This window comes from Pezoporus occidentalis, unplaced genomic scaffold (genome assembly GCF_034315485.1).
Source record: "Pezoporus occidentalis ecotype Australia unplaced genomic scaffold, CSIRO_AGI_Poc_V1 ctg101, whole genome shotgun sequence".
NCBI classification, from domain to species: domain Eukaryota; kingdom Metazoa; phylum Chordata; class Aves; order Psittaciformes; family Psittacidae; genus Pezoporus; species Pezoporus occidentalis.
Window position 1 is genome coordinate 1323796 of NW_026912791.1, and position 19700 is coordinate 1343495.

At 41.1% G+C, this 19700-nt stretch overlaps 1 long non-coding RNA gene across 1 annotated transcript; it reads left to right on the plus strand.

Moving 5' to 3' along the window:
• The first annotated feature begins 370 nt into the window (after window positions 1-370).
• Window positions 371-14159, plus strand: LOC134160881 (uncharacterized). Its single transcript, XR_009963733.1, has 4 exons — window positions 371-542; window positions 2454-2560; window positions 3239-3998; window positions 13724-14159. It is a non-coding gene; the product is annotated as an uncharacterized LOC134160881 (long non-coding RNA).
• The last annotated feature ends 5541 nt before the right edge of the window (window positions 14160-19700 follow it).

The following is a 19700-nucleotide window of genomic DNA, read 5'->3' on the forward strand; positions in this document are numbered from 1 at the left end:
GTCACCATATTTCTCTATTCTCACTTTTAAATCATGTAGAAAATAGGAGGGGAGCACAACTCCCTATCCACCACCTCAAAGGAAAAGAGGGCAGATTGGTCAAGGACCACATTTTGTTAGTCAAAGAAGAAATGAGGTTATCCTCCTTCCCTTGCTAGACTCCAGCATTTGAAATGAATGTAAGACTAAAAGGGCCTTTGATAATGACACTGCACTTTCTCATCATGCGCACTCTTTTATCAGCACTTACAGACATTTGAGCACAGAGTGGAGCCCTGTAGGATTGGCTGGTTTTCACGTTTTTAAGCATTGTTTTCTCACTTATTTCCTGTTTTCTTACCAGCAGGCTCAACCACATCCAAAAGCTAGCTAATAGTTGCATTGGTATCTCTGCCAGCTTTGTTTAAATTCCCTTTTCTACTCTTTAAGCAAGCTTGGAGCTCCAATTATTCCCCTTTTGATACACAACTTAAGAAAAACTTGACTTGAGGTCAACAGTATCTTAAAAAGGAGACAGAAGGCTTGGGCCGAATAGGAAACAGGTAATTCTGCTGCTAATTGCAAGTGCTGGAACATAGACTTAGCATTTTCTAATAACTTTCTCCAGCTGCCAGTTACTTGTTCAAAATGAAACACATATACTTCAGGAGGAAGAGGGCTGATGGGTTTCTAAGTTAAAAGAAATGTCAAACATCTGCATGCCACCTGGTAGCCTTAACCAAAATTTCTCCCTCCTCTCAGCTGCTGTTTGCCTCGTTATGCACCCATTGGTTGCAACCTCCACTCCAGCAGTGGCTGCATTTCAGTGGCTTTGCAGCTATAGCATGATACCAGAATCTGTAGGCTTCATTTTCACCAAATCCAAACTCCCACTGGAGTTCACCTGAGGAGGCAGTTAGAGAAAGTGACCTTGAGCCGCAAAACACATTTCGGAGCATCAGAGTCCAAACCCTTTCTGCAGTATGTAGCCTTCCTGGGAAACCATGAGCCCCCTGAATACCCACCCAGCCGAACAGGAAAGCCTATGTTAGTGTTGGACAGCTGTAACACCCTCATGATTCGTGAGCAGAAAACATCAAAGGCCCCTGAATCTCAGAGTCGTAGCTCCCTCTCCTGGCAGAGCACTGTAGTGGTAACAGAAACGGGGGCTGTGCGGGGTGCTCCCCCCGGCACGAGCGAGCCTGAACTCCGAGCTGCTGCAGCTCTGCAGAGGGAGGTGCAGGGGAACCGTGCCCCCATGAGCACTGTCTTCTCCACAAGGATCCCACTGGAAATAATGCACTTGTAGCTCTGCTGGCAGATTAATACAGGATTAGTGAAGGCAAAATCTATTCTAGTGAAGAACATCTGCCAACAACTTTAGCCACATAAAAAATATGTACTTGAGCACAGACAAAACTTTGTTGCTGTGCTTTATTCGTAGTCCTTAAGGTTGGGGGTAATGCAATTTATTCTTTAATACTTCGATAAGACTGACTCATATGCAACTGTGCTGTGATTCCTCTCCAACACCACAGCCTCTTTCTGTTGCTGTTTTCTGCAAACACCAAGACCACAGAATGCTTCCCCAGGCTGTAACTTACTCCTTGAGAAACACACATCTATCTGTCTAGATATGAACCTGTCAGTGCAGCAGGTAATGTACAACACCAGGGGATCTCATTAGTAGTCTCAGCCCTTCAGAAACATATGTTGCATTTCTGTATGTGAAGGCACACCTTATTGACCCTATGTCCCAAGAAGCACCCGTGACATCCCTGATTACTGATACACCCACTGGCACCATGTCCTTGGGTATGACATGTGTGGCAACACCAGAGATGAAAGCGTGGCACCTGCTGCTCTGGCCCAAGGCTGAGCCAGTGTCCATCTCAGCCACCAGCATGTGCTTCTACCTCTTCAGAGAACAAGCTGGCTCCTAAAGTAGGGCACACAGCAGGGGTGCAACCTGAGAGCACAAGCCTCTGACAGCAACCTGACCTGCAAGTGCTCAGCTGGCACAGCACTGCAGCACCCACCCTTCCAGGCTCAGCACTGCTCCTGTTGTGTAAAGGTTCGTGCAGTTTGGCCAGCTCAGCCACGGGCCATCAGCAGCTTGGGTTGAGCACATCAGCAATTCAGTTTTGTAGCATTTGATTCATTTATTCTGTTCCCACACTAAGGGTGGCTGAAGTCAACCAAAAGCCTCCTTAGGAAGTGGGTGGGCTCAGACCTCTGGGGACAGGACCTGTTAGCAGACCTTCTTCATTCTTGCTATTTCTGTGGAGAAAGTGGAAACAGGGTTTCCCATACAAGTCGAGAGCTCTCGTGGCAGTTTACAGTGGTCTTTTTTAGAGGATTATTTGAGGGCTTTTCACTTTTTGTCAATGAGTTTATAGCTCTTGTTTACAAGGAGCAGGAGGCAGCTCACAGATGCACATGCTGGTTTCTGTTGTGGTTGTGTTTCGTCCTAGGTTTCACACCAGTGCAGTTTTCCCAAGATGATGGTCTTTTACTGTCAGCGGATTGCTTCAGGAGGCCCCCTCACACTCCACCACCAACTACAGCTCCTGCTTAAATGGTAAGGCCTTAACTGTGTTCTTACAGATTCTTAAACCAAAGCTGAAGCTGCAGAGAAGGTATTTAGTAAGCCAAGGCAGTGGCTCATAAAGCGTCTCATTATAAGTTAAGCATCCTGGTCTAGGAGACTTTCTGTATATTAGTCAGAATTAAATTATTGTTACTTCCTCAGGGAGAGAAAAAGGAGATATTGAAGAAGAGAGAGAAAAAGTGAAAAATATGTTTCTGGATAGTGCAACGATCTCTGAACTTCCCCAGGGGATTTTACCAACATGCTCATTGGTTTCATGTTAGGTATTGTGCTTACTCCTAGCTTACACAGAATTACTGGTGTAAACTGAACATACCTACTGATGTTTGCTCAGTCTGTTTTGCAGACTGAGGGTATATTTTCAGACATCTGTATATGCTCATGATTTTTTTCATAACGTTATCTTTTAATGCTGTAATTTTCCCAGTTTGAACATGTTTTCTTAAAGCATAGAAAGAATATTTACATACTTCAAGTTCTGCTTCCCCACAGTTCAGGATTTGGCCCCTTGTCTGACAGTTGGTCTTGCGACACAGCTAGTTTTGAAAGAAAGAGATGTTGCACCTAATATACTTTTCTTTTTTATTTATTTATTTTCACCTGCTCTCTAACTATGCCTCCAATTTGAGACATAGTTTGTGGTCTCAGACAGAGAAAGGGAAGATGAGTCAGTAAGTACAAAAGCTTCCAGCACGGAAGAGCACTAGATGAAACAGTGGTGTTGTCCTGACCAGCCAGCAATCCCAAACTGAGCTCCTCCTCTAAACCTGAAAGTCTGCATTTCCTGAATCAACAGGCCCAGCACAGGGCTTGCTCTCACCACCATTACTCATATAAGAAGCCCTGTTCACATCACTGACTACACATGTGATTTAAGTCAATACACAAAGTGGCTGATATGTGTTTTGTAGCCATGAGGAGAGTAAGCAGTCAATTCACTAAACTTTGTAACTGGTCACAGAGGGACATGGAAAAGTTCTGAGTCCTTAAATCAGAGCTGGCCATCTCTCAAAAAGGGACAGTCTAATTCAACTAAAAGTGGTTGGGGCTGGTGGAGAAATTATGGGGCAAAATAATTGTATGGCTGCTTTGATGCAGTAGACCAAATTACATGATGGTCTCTTAATGTCGTGGGTATTTTTACCTGAGGAGGGTGGTATGTAAGGCCATAGGCACACATGGTAGACTCTAACTGGGTACTAACTCTTTTGATTCAATTTTGCAGAGCTGTGCATCTATGGGGAGAGTTGTCATTCTGCCTCCCAAGTACCTCCTCAGGAAGAGAGCTTAAAACACATAGTTTCATGCTAAAAAACATCCAGTCCTTTGCTTCCAGCAGTAGCTGATGTAGGAGGAAAGAGCTGCCCACTCTTCATTTACAGACCAGTCTGGCTGCACAGCTTCATAGGTAAGGACAGGCCAGTGCATTTACACTGGTCCCAGGAATACTGCTACTGATTGTGCTCACTGAACCATGTTATATCAGCTGCGCCATGTCAGAGGAGCATGTCCAAGAGTAGCTACAGCTAACAAGGATCTGTTTGAGAGAAAAAAATGAGACCAGAGACTTACGACAATTTCAAGTGTAGAATACAGCACGAACAGAAAGAATGAACTAAAACACTTTTTCTAAGTAGAGTCATTCTGCATTTCCTATGGGATTCAGTTGAATGGGGAAATATAAAAAGAAAAGGGAGAGCAGAAACAGCTTGCAATACAGAATAAACCTCGAGCACCAAGAATATGCTCCAGATTTGTTTAAAGGTGCCTGACTCTTATCTCAGCCCCGATTCATCACAGTTTACTCCTAGAATGATTCAGAATTCAAGGACCTTGCTCCTATGAGGTTAATGGGTTACATTCAGCACTGAAAAACATGACACAAATAGCTGCTTAATTATTCAGTCCAGACTGACTTTAGTGGTTAATGGAAATAAAAATAGCAACAGCAACAATTACACTGGTTTACGTTTCGCAGGTGAAATGATTTTTTCTTTTAACTGCATAATCCAGGACTGTGCACAGGAGGAGGGGGGCAATATAAAGGAGGGGTTGCGCTGCTTGTGACACAAAAGATTAGCATACCCATGACTGAAGAGGAGGAAAAGGAAAACACTGCCATAAAAGTGACAGTAGAGGTGAAGAATTGTGGTGAATGTGTAATGCACCACTGAAAAAATGCAGGAGAAAACATACCAAAAGTCTTATCGTATCTATCCTGCTACTCCAAAGCAGGAATTAATTTGAAGGGAAGAAGCTGCTGCTCTTGTTGGCTCACATCACTTGTTCATAAACACAGGCAAGAAAAATGCTGAAGTGATACGATTACCATAATTACTGTCTTTGTTCAAAAAATGCAGTTGTGGTTTTCTACCCTGAATTTTGTTCAAGCAGCCATTGTGGCTAGTACCAATCAGGAGCTAACAGCACATACTGCAGCTACTCTAGGAGCAAACACAGTAAATCTCCCGCTTCAAATGCACCAGCCACACAGAATGTCAGAGCATATTACAAACACTGGAGCACCTAGAGGTATTAGTCACTGTTCCTGTTACAAGGAATTTGTGTGTAGCTTACCAAAGATACAGTGTCAAACCAATCCTGGCAAACATATGCCACTCTGATAGCAGACAAAACCAATTTAGAGTCAATGGATTTAAATGTAGGGTTTCTGCAAAGGGTCAGACTTAACATTTAATTAATTGAGCCCTGTTTTGAAAGCATGCTGTGGCAGCAGGGTGAAAATAGGCAGGCCAAAGAATAAACAGGATCATTTTAAGCCCAAATCATCCCCAAATGCAACACTGCTGTGTGTAAGGGTGTATCAAATTAAGGCAATCATTCCCAAACCATACCAGCTTCCTGTCTTGCTGCAGCTGTCTAGGGAATGAGCTAAAGACAGGGCTCTGCTGCCTGGAGGAGGCTGTAAAGCCCTGGTTAAACAGGTATCTGTTTGAGTTTGGATAAGGCTTAAAACAAAGCAGGTTAAATGATTTGTTCACTTGATTATACTTAGCAGTCCTGGTCACTAATCTCTTGCCTTCTCTTTCTGATTTGCTGTGATAACTGCTGCGCTGCAGCAAAAGAGGGGGATTAAGACAAAATGGGGTGGTTTTTTTACTTTTTTTTTTTTTAATTAGTAGAAAAAAAATTCACCTGAAAAATACAGAGGCCAGACCTATTTACAAGACCAAGTTTGGGTTTGAATTCTAAGTCACCTCTAATTCGCTATTCCTTCTTCCTGTTTACAACTGCTGCCTTTTTTTTTTTGGTCATGTCATTGAAAAAGAGGGGAGCAAAATGGAAAAAAAAAAAAACAGGAAAAATGCTAGAACATCCATAAAAGTTGGTTTTGTCTCTTTATTTAAGCCCTTAAAAAGTTGAGGTTATTTCTTGAAGTTTCTCAAAACATAGAGAAAAATTTGGGTTCTATACCTTACTTTTTTCACTGTGGTACTTCATACTGCTTTCTGGCCAAGTGAAGGTTAATATTTGGACACATTTGGAATAAAAGAACAGCAGTGTGTTCTTTGTAGTATTAACATAAAGGCTGCATTGTCAATTTTGTATCGAAGGAAAGCTAGAAGGTGATCATTTTGGTTTTGGCACAGAAGATAAAGGGTTACTGCCTGCATGTCACTAGAAGTACAAGATTCTTCTGCAAGCGGCAGTGGTGGGAAGGGAGTTTTGTGCTGATGTCGCAGAAGGAAAAGGATTACTGTGCAAATGATGCTCAATGAAAAGGATTAGACCACATATGACGTGGACAAGAGAGGTCATTGTGTGCACATCATAGAAGGAACAAGGTAGTGTGGCATGGGGTTGGAAGGATTCTTTGAAAGTCAGGAATAAAATGAAAGAGAGAAGAGGGACTACAATTGTGTGAGTGTAGCTGGAAGATAAGGTTTCTTGTGGGCAAAAATAAGTAAAGAAGGAAAGCAATGGCTGCATTCCTAAGAAGTACAGTTTGTTCTACAGCCAAGGACATCAATTTTGCAGAAAAAACAGAGCTCTGTGACACTCATTAGTTTAAAGGAATAAGCCATTTTTGCAAACACTTTGAGTTATAATTGGATAATGGTATCTCAGAGAGATACTTTGTCATTTTGACCTCAACTCTCTTACAGGCAAGGAGTTGGCTCCTTCTTAGGTTACTCCTTTTTTTCCTTACTCCTCTAATGAAAAGTAAGTGCCTCACAAATCACCATATCCTTCTCAAGAAATAAGAACCTTGTTCCCAGAGTAAACCACAGGTGAGATTGGATGCAAGCACTGCAGGTCTGCTGGGCATTCAGCATTTTTCTTCTCTAGCTAGGAATCCCAGTCACCAAGCAGTAAGATAGATGGGTCTTATCTGCATGTGAATGGAGAAACAGTGCAAGCCTAGGAAGAAGGTCTTTGGTTGTTGTTTCCTTTAAAATATGTATATATCCTGCTCTGTAAGAAAAATATGAATGAAACAGAAGGATTTCACGTTCTTTGTGGCACATTTCCACACCACAGCAGCCACCAAACCCTGACTTCAGCTGTACTTTTGTAAGATGTTATAGGTAACGGCATATGTTTAGGTGTATTGCATTGTTTTTTTGTCACAAGAAAGGCAAAGTAACGTGAAAATAGAAATTATTTCTACTTTTATTATGCCAGTTTCTGGTTCAAGACTTCCCAGTTATCTGGGGGTTTGTCTGTTTTCACACAATGATCCTGGCATCCGGTTATTCATAACATGTCACTCTCAAAGACTGCAACACTTTGTACCAGGAACTGCATTTCAGAGAAGGTGAAGCTGGGGTCAAACACATTCCTGCTAATTGTACCGATTGCAGCCAAGTTATTCCATGACTGCATTTTCTCTCTGATGTTAGAGGGGGCAGCCACTAATTGCTTTTAAGGAGGACCCAGAAAAATGATTAGAGGTTGGACAGTAACTCCCTGCCCAAGTGTATAGGGCGCATGTGCACCTGTGCACCCGTGAGATAAGCACTGCTAATCTTGTGGGGAGTGTGGTATGTGAGGAGGATGTGCAGGTCAAACTATGTAAGGGTTTGGAAGGGGATACACAAGCAACCAGTGATGGAAAGGGGTTTCTGTATGTCCATTCATCTTGTACTGTTGGTACAGACTGCATAGAATAAATCTGCTGTATTAATCTGATTTCTTCAAAGCTGCCACCTCTGCAGTGGCATGGCCACTGGCTCATTTCTACAATGCTCAGACTATTCTCTGGCTCCACAAAGCCTACATCTATTGTTAGCATGATCCCAACATGTAGCATATAGGTTTCCTTCCTGATCTGACCTTTTCTTATAATTTTCCTGTTTATCAAATGTATACTCTCTCTTTAAGTTGAAAAATTCATAGGGAAGGAGAGCCACAGAAGGTCTAATTTGTGCAGAATATCACAGAGCAGTCCTGGCCCACTGACGTGCAATGTCACAAGGGCAACCAAACTCTGCCCCTCCACTGTAATTTCTGATTTGACATATCAGAATAAGCCTCAACTCATGATTCTGTTTTAATTATTTTCTTGTTTTCCACTTTCGCCATAAATCCTTGCTTCCTAAACCTTTCCTACTCAGAAATTCAAGTTCTGAAACCTGTCTGAAATGGTGTCCTGTTTTGTAAATATTTGTTGACCAAGTCACCCTGCACTTTATCACAGAGTGCAGCCTTGCAGAGGAAGTGTAATTGCCTGGGATTTGGGAAGGTTTGCCTGAAAGTGACTTACATAAGATTGGCTTCTAAAACTATTTCTTATAAGGGCTCTGCAAAATATCCACAATGCCATTTGCAGCCATTCCCCATGACAGTGTTGGCCTGGTCTTATGCTTCAGTGTACATTTCCCCAGAGGCAGGCAGTGACTGTGCAGAAGGTTTTGCACTGGTATCAGGAGAAACTCAATGTTTTCAGTTCAAGACTGTCTAGTTTAGAATAAGTCGATGTGGACTTGAACCTGGTATCTAGAAGAAAAATCAACACAATCCTCTCAAATGAAAAATACAATCAGCAACTATATGCAAACAGCATCAAAGCTGCATTACGCACAGAGTGACAAAACAAGGTGCTGTTTCTGGTGCTATTGCAGGACACCCATGACAAGGGAAAAGTAGTTGGTACTGGCCCCATAGAAACTGTGTTTGAGGATAGGAATTGTTCAGCTTATCATTAATTCCACCCTTTACCCTGGGTGGAATTCTACCCTGGATAGAAACAACAAAGAAGCAGCAGTATGGCTGCTTTTCTGTTAGGTAAATGCCTGATGAGGTGTATTTGCTTGCGAAGGGGACAAGCATGACCTAATCAAAGGTGATCTAGTGGCACAGATTTCTTCCCTGATTTTGCTCTTCCCAAAGATGGTATCTTGCAAGCCAAGGTTTCACTTCAGACCCACTGTTCAGAAAGACATTTGAAAGCAAGGCAGAGGGAAATTATCTTCTCTTTAACCCACCTGTGTTGTGAGGGATTCTGTTTTCTCTATTAAAGATGATGAAATTGCTAACCCAAACAGCTCCCTGCCCTCCATTTAGGGATTAGTGACTTCATCCACACAAGCAGAACAAACATGGAGTGCAGAACTTAGATCTTGACAAGTTCAAAACCTCCCAGTCTGAGATGAGAAAGCAAGAAAACACTCACCGCAGTAACACTGAGTTTTTTTAAGAATGAAGGGACCTACAAGCTAATTATAAAGGCTCTGGGAGTCAATTGGTTAAGCCCATCGCTGGTGTAAACCTAAACCTGGTATTCTTCCAATTCAAACAGTGGAAAAGGGGCAAACAAGAAAAATCCTTGGATCATCTGATTAGATGAAGCAAATGGTAAAGACACTCCTGCAACTGCAGTTCATCATGCAATTAGTTTCTTAACAGCTTCACCATTCAGATGGCCCCTTTGCTGGCACGGTGCCACGCTGGCCAAATAAATCAGCTTCACATACATGACAGTAAGTCAGAACAGCAGCTCCAGGCCTCCAAAGCTAAACTGAAAGGCTCAATTGAAAGAGAGAAGTAAGGCTTCAATAGGTAGGTGTAAACAGACCAATGAGAAAGGGAGGATGGAGCCTTACAGTACTGGAATAATACTTGGAGATATCCAAAAGCCCCTACAGAATAGAAGAGCTTGCCAAAAGCAGTTTGTAAGTGAAGGCCTTCATATCTCTGGCCCTGTCATTGAGATTAAATAGGATCATTGGGAATAATGGTGAAGTGGGATGCATATTTAATTAGAGAAATCAGTGAACCCAAATGACTGGGAGGGGGTAAATCACTAAGGTCCAACTCCTCCTGCCCCTACTCAGCAATATTTCAGACTGCTGGCATTGCAAGTGGATCTCGTGCGTGGTACATCACTAGCAAAGCAGAGTGGACTTTTGTGATGTCTCTTTTGAACATGGAAGTGCTGTGAAGGGAACAGGGAGCAGGCTGCTCTGCTCACATGAGAGCTGCCATCTTCAGAAATAGGAGCAGTCACTAGGAAAGAAAGTGATCACACTGCACTAGGGCAAACCTGAAGTGTCAGTCTCTGGGGTGTTGTGGTTAAATCCCAGCTGGCAACTAAGTACCACACAGCAGCTCGCTCACTTCCATTGCCATCCCTGGTGGGATGGAGAGGAGAATCAAAAGAAGGTAATACCTGCGAGTTGAGATAAGAGCAGTTTACTAATTGAAATAAATTTAAAATACTGACAAAAATAATAATAGGAAAAGAGAGAGAGGCATAAAACTCAAGAAAAGCAAGTGGTGCACTATACAATTGCTCATCACTCACTAACCGTTGCCCAGCTCATCCCTGAACAGCAGCAGGTGGCTCCTGGCCAGTTCCCCCCAGTTTGTATACTGAGCACGACATTCTGTGGTATGGAATACCCCTTTGGCTGTCCTGGCTGTGCCTCCCTCCTGGCTTCTTGTGGCCCCCCTCACTGGCAGAGCATGGGAAACTGAAGAGTCCTTGATTTTGAGTAAGCACTACTTAGCAACAACTAAAACATTGGTGTGTTATCAGCATTGTTCTCAGACTACAGCACAACACCACATCAGCTACTAGCAAGAAAATTAACTCTATACCAGCCAAACCCAAGACATAGGGTTAGTCACAAATGGACATGGTCACAATACACAGACACATTGGGCTCTTAAACCAGGATAAAATTAAAATCTTGATTTTTTTTTTTCCTCATAGCAGTGTTGCTTTTGGAAGCTGGCTGAAAATTATTTGACAGAATTATTTTGGCTAGCAAATGTTATTTCATCAAAAAAAAACCCCACTGTGTATGTCAATTACAGGAGATAAAATCACAGTAGAGATTTTTCAGAAATATTTTGGGGTTTATTTCAGTATTGTCATCTCAGTGTTTATTTTCTCTTATGATTTTAGGAAGCAGAAAAGTTAAAGTAAAAATCAGCCCCTAACTTCTGACTGCCAATGTTTCATTACACGAGGCATTTTCACTTCATTTTCTTTTGGTTTTATTATATACTGAAATATATCTCTATATAATATAGATATATTCCTGGACAACTGCGCAACTTAGTGCTCAGGTAACTTCAGGAAAATGTCCTCTGACTTCATAAGCACATCTAAAATGGGAACCAGATTATTTCAGGTGTTTACAGACAGGGAAACAGAGTTGTCATTTTCTGTAATGTATGCAAGAACTAACTGACAAACCATGAAGTCTGGCATTAAGTAACCTTGTAAGTATTTGGTTTGTGGTTGGGGGGTTGCAGGAGGGCAGGGGGAGATATTAAAATTAACCAATACAATGTTTCACAAAAATAGTGTGTTGCTCTGAAACAAGAAATTATTTAAATTCTTTTGAAAAGCTTGACTATGTAACATGCCTTATAACTCCCTTAGAACACTGTGGAAAGGAAGGAATTTTCTTGCAACAACATTTTGGGATTAACTGAGCTATTTTGCCCAAGGCATGATTTAAGGTACTTACTTAACGCAATTTGTGTTACTGTTTGCATAAGAAATCCTACTCCACAACTATTTCTAGTGTCATAGCACCAAAGTCAGTGAGTTTACACCAAGGATGAATTTGCTCTCATCCTGTTTTCTTCACTTTATTTATTTGCCTTGGAAACCAGAATCACCCACAATTACTAATATATCGAGTCTAAATATTTGGCACCAGTCTTTAAAAGCATTAAAAGCTGAATGCAAGAGTTCCTGATCAAGCTGATACCTAAACCTAAAGCAGTCATGATCATTTCACTTGATAATTCTGGATGAAATGATCTGGCCTGCAAACCAGCTGATTTAAAATTAAAAAGTAATATTTGCATATTAATACCTAATTTCTCCACTTGAATCCATGCCACGGAACTGCCATTGACTCATAATTCAGACCCTGATGTACTTCTGGTAACACAAAGATGTTGTACCCTGTGTTTGGCTTCTGTGGGACTTGGCTTGTGGCTTTCTGAAGGCAAGACACTCACCCTATCTTGTGGCAATTTTGGTTTCTTTACCTAAAACAAAGAGGGTTTTTTTCACAAGTAAAAGAGAAAATACATTGGTCTGCAAATAAATCTAAAGATTTATAAAGGCTTTTCAGTATTGCTAAGATGCTGCTGAACTCATCTGTCATTAGATCTAAAGATATTTTAGAATACACTTAATTTACTGGAAGACATACACATACCTTTTAAAATTAAGCCAGTGTTCTGTATAACACTGCTCATTTTCAAATTATAGCTGTTAAAAATATAGTTGTAAATTATTTTTTAAATACTTGGCTGTATGTTCTTACTTTTAATCATAAATTCCCACATTTTGACATGTTCTGACCAGTGATACTGAAACCAAATCCACAGGGAGTCAGAACACTTCACAACAGTCCTGACCCAGAATCAGTCAAGTCTCATGTTCTGGGGGTTTGGCTGGGGCTTTTTCCCTGTATGCATGTACCTAGGAGGCAAAGATATTCATCACAAGAACCAACCACACAGACTGAGATTTCTATCTAATTTACAACAGTATAAATCAAAGTAACTTCACTGAGGCTGAGGGAGCTCAACTCATCAGTTGTAACAAATATAAAACATGAATTAGTGCCAGTTAGGATACTGTGTGATTATTTTTTTCACTGAAGACATGATGGAAGTTTTTTCATTAGCAGTAAAAATAATTCTGTTCTTTTTCATGCATTTTTAGTGAAGTGTATATTAAATTTTGAACAAAATTCCCATTTTCTATGAAAGAATGGAATTTCATAATTTTACAAAGAATTTCATCTACCTGAAAGCTATTTTCTTTAGGAAAACTGTTCTGATGGAATTTTTCTGACCTGCTTTAAGATGAAGTCATAATTCATACAAATAAGACACTGCTCAGCAGATGTTCAGGAAAGAGCAAGCCAGTGAGCAAGCACACACGCATCCCCACGTGGTTACACTTGAGGTTCTTGGTGTAGAAAACAGGAAGGACAGGACAGTGACTAAAGTGGTATGAGGGCTATGAGAGTAATTGGGGTTTAATTCAGTAGGGCACCTAGGTTTTATTTCCAGGAAAATAAAATCATATCAAATTCCATTTCAGATTAAACAGTGCTATTTTGACTCTTAAGGAAACCTTTCCAAACACCCCTTACCCGGGTTGTTGTGAAGCCTATCTCCTTTTTAAAAGGCAAATTAAAAATTCTGATGTTAGCCAATGTTGAACTGCGTAGCTATAACTATCCATGAAGTTTGAACTGAATTGTGTAGATATGAAACTGCCTTTCACAGTTAGTAAGCTGACTGCATGAGAAGAATCTGAATCTGAAGAAGACTCAGAAACCTCAGCTGAGGATCAGCTTTGCTCTGTGACTGTACGTCACCTAAGTCAGATCTTCACAGGTACCTGGCTCCCAGAAAAGCAGTATTTTGAAGATCTCAGCCACAGTGTCTCTGTAGTAATTCTATAATTATACCATTGGCTGAATTAAGGTACCTGCACAAATCTAAGGAGCAAGGCCCCAGCCTGATGCAGTGATTTCTTCTCTGGAAGCAGTGCAGGTGACACCTGACAGTATTTCCATGTAGAGAAACGCCCTCTCTTTCTTTCCCCGAAAACACAGGATTTCTTACAGAAGACAAAAATCCCTTATTTTCCCGTGTCATGTCTAATCCCCTCCTGTTTTCTAGATGCGAGGACTGAGACCACACAGCGTTGAATCATACTCTGCTTTGTAGCTTTGCTTTGTGCTTTGCTGAGGACAGAGACCGGGCAGTGTTCCCGGCGAAGAGCCGCTGTCTATCGAGGAGATGGATGGGCTCGGCTCCCGCTCTGCCCAGCTGCCTCTGAATGCTCCCGGCTCATGGGAAATGGCCAGAACCACTGAATTTCAGCCATTGATCCCCTCCCTCCTTTCCTCTCTTTCTACCTCTTTCTTCCCTGCATTCCCTGAGGGTTCTCTTGGCTGGCTGAAGGCGCTGCGTTGCTGTGGGCAGGCTTTGATCGCAGCCCCTGCTGCTGGGGGCGGAGAGGTGGGCACAGCAAGGGCTGCGGGCTGGTTTGGGTTTACAGCACGGGATTCTGTGAATGGAAATCCTTAAAATAAAAATAAATACGTAAAATCAAGTGGCTGTAGCTGCTGTCAGAGCCATTTCACAGTAGCCGAGTGCGTCTGCTTTTTCTCACCTCCAAAGCAAATCAATATGGCTTTAAATGATTTCCCTGATGCCTGGATTTCTTCCCTTGCGCTGCTCTTAGTCCAGCCGTGCAGTTGCCTGGTCATTCCTACCTCATTTTTTCAGTCTTTCTCCCCTGGCTTCTTCTTGCTGCCTTCTCTTACAAACACATACAGAGTACTCACTGGAGCAGCTTGGGTTTGCTCATGTGTCATTTTCTCACACACACACATTTGCCATCACTTGCAGCCACACACACACTCATCACAGTGCCTTAATGCTGCTTGACTGTATCTCTATCCCTCTCCCCTGTACACACACACGCTGCCTGGCTGGTCGCTGCCTAAGCAACATCTGCTTATCAGGAGTTTTTCTTCTGATGCGGTGGTCAGTGTGGATGCATTCATGTTTACTTGCACTCTGTCTGTTGAAGATGTTCACGCTTTAAAAAAAATAAATTTCATAAATAACCTCTTGAGCTCTGTTTTTTTTTTCTTTCCTGTACACCTTTTTTCCCTTGGGACAAGCATATTTGAGTGTAAACCTATAATTAGTGCTGGAAATAAAAGACCCACACACAGATAAAGCCATGCTTTGGGGACTGCCCCATTTTTCTACATCCTGCCTAATCATGGATTTGGGTTGTTCAGAACATGAGGTATCACTGACGGCATGAAAAGCCCTCAGAAATGCTTATGCATCATCTGAGTATATTGATGTGCCAGTGATGTGCTGAGAGAAACCCAGAGCCCATCAGTGTAGCCGGCTGATGCAGGAGTCCCCTGAATTCCCTTATCACTTCACTGGTGCATAGAAACACATGAGCTGCTTATTCCAGACAGAGCCCTCAGCTTACAAATCCAAACTGCTTTCACCAGTATCATTGCCCCTTTGTTACTTATTTATTTTTACTGTGTATTGTTCTCTCACTAATTTTGCATTTTGAGGTGCTTTTATATGCCTAGTCACCCGCTTCAAGTGTCTAGGAGATCATTACTTGCTTCTGATTAGCACAGTGCATTTGCGCGGTGCGCTGGAGGCAAAAATTTAAAATGTATCAAAATGCAAATATGCCCCCATTGACCTCTGGGAAAAATGTGTTACATTTACAGAGCACTTTCAAAGGAAACCGGAAAGGAAGAGGAGAGTGAATACGGGTTTTAGAGAGATTTGTAATAGTAAAAACAATAATTGCGAATGGTTACTTAGAATTTTGCATTCTGTGTAAAGCAGAAAGACTTTCTTTCTTGTTTTTCCTTCTTTACAGAGGGAATGGAGGGACCAGATGATGATGCTCCTGCCCACTTTGTGTCTCACTCTGCTTACACTGCTAGAAGAACCACTGAAGTGAATGGGATTGCTTGTGGTACATATTTTTGCAATCTGCCAAGATTCAAACATGTAGCCTAATACATGGCAATGGCCCAGAATGAGACACAGAAATTATTCATGATCCTTCTTTCAGTGTGAAAGACTCCTTCTAGAACCTCAGCTTAATGACTCTGCATTAAAGAAGTAAATGATTCTCACCAAGAGAAGTGAGAGGTAGCCAAATTTACCTGGAGAAAATAAGGGTGGTATTAAGACAAGTGACATCCCTGCAGTGAGTATGCCTCAGAAATGCACTGAGGAAAAAGATGCAATGTTACCCAAGTTATTTGAGCTGGTTGCTCTTTTACCCTCAGTGGTAACATTGGATATGCTCTTTCACTAGAGAAGACTGCAGCTAGATGTTGGGTTACGCTAGCAAAGAAAGTATTCCCTCACCCCCAAAAGAAGTTTATGGCCTGGCCTTATCCTCAGTCTCCATAATGCTTTTCTGCAAATACTTGTTTGCCTGGAGGCATGACTTCTCTCTCATCGCCTGACACAGCCAAAAATGGTGATGTCCTCTCAAAGCAAGAAAAATGCTTTAAAGTAACCTACCCTGCCCAAGCAAGAATCGGTATGAAAGTTTAGTACTGGGTCAGTGTTCAAATTAGCACTGCTGGTGTAATGAGAGAAGTCATTATGGCATCTTGTGATCAGCCACCTCACTGCATTACACTTTGCTGCTGTGTCTGGGGATGAAAGAAAAACCACACAAAGGAGCACAGCTGCTTCTCGCTGCACTCAGTAGCACATATTTTTATGTGATAAACACAACAGACTGGCAAAAGGAAAGGAAACAGACATAGCTGTGATGATTACTAGCAAATAAAAACCATACAGAAGAAGCAGCATATGACCACCCTAGTATACCAGTTGTTGTTGTGCCATTGCTGAGCTAGTTTCTCTGTCTCTGGCTATTGCTTCATTGCACTTGGTCATAAATGAAAGCTATCTAATGCTAATGACCATGGTGCCCACCCTAATCATGCATTTGAAATATTAATAAAAATAATTTATGTCATGTGACTGCTTTTTAACTAGCTGCTTTCAGGACTTTAGATCAGGATTATAAAAGACATGCATTTATAAATTATTAGCCTTGCGCGCATAAGCACTGCATACTATGGGGAGCACTTTTGTAGCACTTTAAATTAATTTATTGTTATTCATTCCAGCTGTCTGTGATGTAAACCTTTGGCTATAAATTTGTACCATCATCCAACATAACATTAAACTAAAGTGGTGCCCATGCTGCAGCATATAATAAAACATATGAATAAGATTTCTGTGGGGACACTTTTTTTAAACTCTCTTCTCAGTTAATGACACAAGAAAAGCGAGATAACATAGTCACCCCCTAACTGTGCACTCATTAAAATATGTCTGGTGGGGAGTGACTTAAATTTGCACTTCTATTGAATTCTGACTCAATGTTTTTCTTTACCAGATTGTTTCAATTCATATCCTATCTCAAGTAAAAGGCTTTGGCTGAAGCCATCATGAAGTCACTAGCTAAGACTGCCAGAGGATTTCTGTTGGACCTGAGCTTTTCAGGAGTGGAAATAGCTCCTGAGTACTAAATCACAGCAGTACAAGAGTGGAGCACTTTTACTGTCTTACCTCCTCTGCAGGCAAACATTCTTTCTCCTACAGATCACCATAAGGGTAACAAAACCTTATCTGCATAACTAACACCATAATGTCTTAATCCACTTAATGGTATAGATCTTTTTCATACCAGCCCATTGGGATACAATCTCCTGAACTTTAAAGCAAGTTATGATTGTGCAGTGTTCTTCCAAGTGGAGTTAGAACCACCCATTGCTTTGCTCTTTCCATATAGGTCTCGTCTTGCTCATGTACTTGTTAATACTTTTTGTCACTTTTGTGACAGACAACTTCTACCAAGCCTGTTTGAAGGCAATCCTGCCCATCTCAGTCTTCCACTGGTATCAGTATGAGTTTGGCTGGCAATTTCTCAGCTTTGGGTTCCTGACATCAAATGTAGGTATACAGTAACAGACAAAAATCTGAATGTCAGATTTTCTGCTCACATTATATAACTCCCTTAATTTGTGCCAACTGCTCATATATGCCATGCTTTTCAGGTCTAAAGCTTTCTGAGTTATTCACCCAGTAGCAGGGTTTTTGGAAAATTTACTGAGAGCAGAAAATGGCACTCATAAAGAATATTTTTCAGCTATAATTTGATGGAATTAAGTTTTCCTTTATTTCTAAATCTATCTGAAATTTCACAGTTTGGGAATTTTGGTCTTTGATTTGGGATCATCTCCAAACAATTGGCAAGCAGGATGTGTGAACTACTTGGGAATATATGTAGACCAGTAAATGCCCTTCATATGCAAAAATTAACATTCGATGATAGGAAGATTGTATAGCAAGATACTACCTTGCCAGAGGATTTTATTATGATACAAATATCTAGCTCAATGGTCAAAAATTATTGAAGTACATCTAATAAAAGCTTTAGAAAGGAGCCTACAGAACACCCCAGAACTGAATTCTGCCTCAGATAGTTGGACCACACAGGAACACTTACAAAAATGTTGTTACTTCTTAGACAAAATATACCAAAGCTTAAATAACATATGAACAATCTTTATGTGTCTGATTTGCATGCCACAGCAAGACCCTCATGTGGAGAACTGCACAAGAAGGAAAGATAGCAGTGGGGTGGAGTATATAGAAATAACCTGAGCTTTATTTGCACTTTGGGGAAAACTAGATGAGAGATCAGATTTACCTATTTGTGTTATTCCTTCCTCTCTGAACAAAACATATCACAAACTAATAACAGCACTATCAATTTGCATTTTTATATCACTTCCACTGAAAAGAAAAACCAGTTATGGCAATCTTCTACATGGTAACAAAATGTCTTTCTGCTTCTGCCTAGGGATAGGGTCTCCAACTGACAACAAGCAAACAAGGAGTTAGTAGCACCTTAAGCTTCCTTGGCACAAGAGATTAGGACAAGAGACATAAACCACGTGCCTGAGATGCAAAAGGCTGCTGATTCCCGGGTTAGAGGGTGGGCTTTAGCTGTGAGTCTGAAGACATGGATTCTTACAGCTGTCAGGGCTGGTTTGGGGTCTCTCTGCAAAAATTCTCTGTTCATATTGAGTTTCCTTTGACTGAAGATGTGCCCTGCTACTTCTAGCTGCAGGGTTAGTCTTCACCAACAGCTTTTACATTCTGTCTGAGGGTATATGCAGAGCAGCTCCTTTTTATGTTTTTACCCATGTACTGATTTGGGGCTTTTTTGCTAAGATAAAATGTTATTTATCTGATTAAAATTTTCTTTTAAGTTACTTAGTACAAAAAAAAAAGAAAAATCAGTTCTGTGAAACAAACAAAAAAAAAAAAAGGAATATAGACCCTTCTTTTTTATTAATTGGTTTATCACTGTTGCTTGATGTGGTTTTAATTATTTAAGGAGAGTTTCCTTTCTTGTAACACATAGCTTATTGTTATCATGTAACTTACGTGGTCTCAAAAGAAGGGATTCTGTTGTGTTTAAGTTGCAGCAGCTTACAGGATAGTATTCACCTCCCAGCTGCTAATTAATCTGTTCAGTTATCTTTGCTTCCCTTTCCTTACTGATTACATAGAAAGAAGGAGCCTTTTTTCGCCTTCTTACTCAGTCTTTCAGGAGTTGACTGTATTGACTTCATCCTACCAAAGTTTGCTCAAGTCCTCAGACAGCTGTGTAAAAATCATCTGAGGAGGGCTGGTAGCCTGTTCATCTCCTACCTGAGCTCACAGACATGGGGCCTTGTGTACCCAGGAGGGCATCTGTTTCTGTCATCTGAGTCATTAAAGTGATTGCCATGCCTGCCACATCACCACCTCACAGACATATGCTAGCATTTGTGGTACTGTCAAAATATGCTTAAAAGCCCATTTCAGCAACAAGCTTGCTTAGATTCCTTGCCAGAGAATGTTAATTACTGTGGTGCAGTCTTCTGTTTTCTGTGGTGCAATAACAATTAATTTACACCACTTGGAAAAACACTTACACTTTTTTAATAACAATCAATAAAAACAAATCAATATAGTGTAAAGTATACAACATCCAAATGAAAAGCTCTTGCTTTTA